At 39.8% G+C, this 4,301-nt stretch overlaps 1 pseudogene; it reads left to right on the top strand.

The window, feature by feature from the left end:
* Window positions 1-1,472: 1,472 nt before the first annotated feature.
* On the top strand, window positions 1,473-2,757 carry LOC142422719 (RWD domain-containing protein 4 pseudogene; annotated as a pseudogene).
* The last annotated feature ends 1,544 nt before the right edge of the window (window positions 2,758-4,301 follow it).

The raw sequence follows: 4,301 nt of genomic DNA, 5'->3' as shown, positions 1-4,301 counted from the left end.
TACAAGGAAAACCAGTCAATATAACTGTGGCAGCTACATAATCTCCTGTCAACTTCCAAAGGGGTGGAGTCTAGCCTGTCAATCAGACCATAGGCAATGAGGCCTCAATGAGGCCTCCATGAGGATTCTGGGAACTCCTGAATTCCTCCCTGGAGGTGGGAGACCTCTCTGCATGGCATTTCTGTTGACAAGCCACATGGAACCCTACTGATGACAGCCAGAGCTCTTGAGCTGGAGGAGCCATGTGGGGACTCGCACCAGGCCTGAGAAGCTCACACCACCATTGGATCAACCACTGGCTGGTAATCTTGCATTCAGTATCATTGCATGTGCAGCATGAATCTCAAGAGGAATTCATGGGCTAATATCTAATAAAGACTAATATTGAACTCATGGACTTGATCTGAACTGTGCTGGGTTTTTTTTAATGTATAATTGCTCTTTGATATAAAGTTCTCTCTTATACAAATATGAGTGTCTCTGAATTTGTTTCTTGAGTCAACCCAGACTAACACAATAATTGTTAAAATTTAGGCACTAACCACTAGCACTAGTGATGCAGACATTGAAGAATTTTTCAATTGGAAATTTATCAAACATATAATCAAAATTCATGAATAATTATTGGTGAATTTAATGCAAAAGTTGGGAACAAAGAAGAAGGAACAATAGTTGGAAAACTATGATCAGTGTGATAGAAACAAAGTGGAGATTAAATGATGGATTTTGCATGATCAATGACATCTTTATAACAAATACCTTCTTTCAAGAACCCAAATGGTGATCCTTTTCATGGATTTCTCCAGTTAGAATACACAAAAATAAAAGTGACTACATCTGTGGGAAGAGGTAATGGAGAAGCTCGAAATCAGTAGCTAAAATGAGGTCAGAGGTTGACTGGGGAACAGACCAGTAATTACGTAAATGAAAGTTAAGGTTGATGCTGAAGAAAATTCAAACAAGTTCACTAGAGCTAAGGGAAAACCTTGAGTATAGCCACCTGAATTTAGAAAACATCTCAAGAATAGACTTGATGCATTGAACACTCATGACAGATGAGCTGTGGGATGACATGAAAGACTTTATATATGAGGAAAACAAAACTCACTTAAAAGATAGGAAATGAAGAAAAAATCAGCATGGATTGAAGTGTGCTAAGAGTATCTGAGGTCTACAGCTAGAAAACCAAAAAGAAGAGTATGCTCAGCTCACCTTAAACTGAAAGAACTGAAGAAAAAAATCAAGCCTCAAATTTCAATATTTAAAAGTCCTATGGATAAAATATTGAACAATGTAGGAAACAACAAAAGAAGTCAGAGGGGTGTGTGTGACACCCATCTGCATGTGTGCATTCACGACGTGTTTGCAGCTGAGAGCATGCAAGAACCCGTCACACGGTCCAAATCACTGTCCTTGCTTTCTCTTAGTTGTGGCACAGACTGTCCACAAGGAGACGCCCCAGAGTTAGCTCAATGTGGTGCCTCGAGGGGCAGGAGATGGAACAAGAATTGTTGGGCTCTATTTACAAGGGAAATTAAAATTTCTGGAAATTAAGTCCAGTTTCATTTCAATATAGGATAAGAGAAAAACCTTTCTTTAAAAAAAAACATTTTATTGGGGTTCTTAAAAATCTTGTTACAATTTATGCATCAATTGTATTACATATTTGTACATATATTGCCATTGTTCTTTTCTAGACATTTACTTTCTATTGGGCCCTTAGGATCATCCCTCTTTTATCCCTCTCTCCTCCACCCTACCCTCATGTCCCCTTGATAGATTATAGATTGTTATTATTTTCATATCTCATACCGACCACTGTCTCCCTTCCCCTCTGGTTTCGTGTTGTTCTTCCCCCTGGAGGGGGATTTGTGGTTATGTGCCATTCATTGAGATCGGTACCCCCTTCCACCCCTCCCCATTTCCCCCTACCCTTTTGGTATTGCTATTCCCATTCCTGTTCCTGGGTTCTCTGTGTCGTGAGCTTTAGCTCTTACACCTATGTACATGTTCCGTTCCAGTCCAGAGTGGGAAACAGCACTGGGGTCATGATAGAGGGGGGTGAGGAAGCCTCAAGGAACCAGGGTTATAGTGCATGATCCATCGGTGCTCTACTACACCCTGATTGACTCATCCCTTCCGTGGGACCACTCTGTGGGGGGATGTTCCATTGTCTGCAGATGTGCTTTGGGGCTCCGCTCCGACCCCCCTCATTCTCACCAACGCATTTTTGGTTTCTTTGTTTGCTGTTTGTTGTGAATCTTCTGATGCCTGTTACCTGGCCCTGATGACACCTCTTGATCGCACTGTCTGGTGTGCTTCTTCCATGTGGGAGAAAAGCCTTCTTAATAGAGATTTTCTGGAAAGAAACATATCCCCAAACAGCTCCGATAATATCTATGAATGCATTTTAACAATACCATATCATCAGCTATAAAGCAGAGTATATTAGCCAAGTTATAAGGAGCAATTGAAGTTAATCTTGGAACTTCTATGACCTATACATTATTTGAATATGCCAAGAAAAATGAGGAACAGGTCATGGAGAATCACCATCCCATTCATTCTACGACATCCATAAACAATATCATCTCAGTTGGAACTCCTAATTCCACCCCATCAAGTAAGAAAAAAGACAATAAAGAACAACTTTCAACAGCCCAGAAATGTAAATTGACAGATAAAACCGGTAACAAAGGGAAACTTCCTCATGGATGGAACTGAGTTGGTGTGGTTAAAGATGACTATAAAACTTGAAATCTGAGACAAGGAGAAAGCTGGAATCTGCAAATACAACACAATCCTAATCCAAACTCCAACATCATTTTTAATGGAAAAACTGATTACCAAGTTCATATGGAAAGGGAAGAGGCCCAAAATACGAAAATAATTTCTCAAAAAAGAACAACGAAGTAGAAGGTTTTGCACAACCTGACCTCAAAACATCCTATACAGCCACAGTTGTCAAAACAGCCTGGTAATGGTATAATGATAGATACAGAGACCAAAGGAACAAGATAGAAAACCCAGAAATAAAATCATCCACCTACAGACAACTAATTTTTGACAAAACAACAACAACAACAACAACAAATTAAATGGGAAATAGGGGACCTCTTCAACAAATGGTACTGGAAAAATTAGATGTCCATCTGGAGCAGAATGACACAAAACCCATACCTCTCCCCATGCACAATATCTAATTCAAGATGGATCAGAGACCTAAATGTAAACCCCAGACCTATCAGAATCATCAATGAGAAAAACTGGAAATACTTATGTGTTCTATTGCAGGGCATACACAGACTACCAGATAAAATAAAGGAAGCACAATCAGTGGAAGACAGAGCAATTGACTGGGACCTATTAAAAATAAAACACTTATGCACATGAAAAACCTTCATCAGACAAGTGTGTGTGTGTGTGTGTGTGTGTGTGTGTGTCGCATCCAGACACAATATCCTAGAGAACTCTCCCAGACCAGTCTCAGTCACATTCTGAAACCAGACACAAGATCTGAACTGCTGACACTGGTGAAAAAATAATAATAATTCATAAATTGCCCAGGGCTCATGAGGGAGGGGTGCAGGGATGGAGGGGAAAAATGAGGAGAAGGTACCAAGGGCTCTAGTAGAAAGCAAATGTTTTGAGAATGATGATGGCAACAAATGGGCAAATGTGCTTGACACCATGGATGTATTAGGAATTGTGATAAGAGTTTAAAATTATTTCAATATATATATTTACTGATATGTTTTAAACTGCAACATAGCATCTGATCAGCGTAAACCTGTGTTCCAATGTTTGTTTATGTGCCCTATTGTTACATGGTATTAGGTCAGAGTGGAAACTTAAAGTACCCTTGGGTTTGTTTGGCTTTTATAAAAATGGATGAGGAGCTGGCATATGGGATCGGCGAGGAATGCCCCTAGCTCCGTGGGCCACATACAGGATGAGAGTTAGTCATTAAGACCCTCAGACAAAGTGGCATATATCTGACCCATCTTATCTTTAGGAAATGCCCCTTTCTCTTTCATTGTTCATCCTTAGCACACTGCCTTGGGTTTGGCCAACATCTGTTTTCCTTACATTCACTCCAACCTCTTTATCTTCCCAGAAATAATCAGTGGATAAATTGTATTTTTTAAAAACTTACCTTGTTTTCTACTTCCCATTCACAAAAGGTAGTATTTTATTTGTAACTGGTTGTACTAGCCTGCAGGTCCATATAGAAGTGATATAGGTAGGAAACAAGGAGTAAATGTATAGAAATCAGCAGTTGCCTAGGAGGTAAAAATCCC

This window comes from Tenrec ecaudatus, chromosome 12, assembly GCF_050624435.1.
Source record: "Tenrec ecaudatus isolate mTenEca1 chromosome 12, mTenEca1.hap1, whole genome shotgun sequence".
In the NCBI taxonomy this organism is placed as follows: Eukaryota; Metazoa; Chordata; class Mammalia; order Afrosoricida; family Tenrecidae; genus Tenrec; species Tenrec ecaudatus.
The sequence above is the reverse complement of the archived record's forward strand: the minus strand, read 5'-3'. Positions and strand labels throughout refer to the sequence as shown.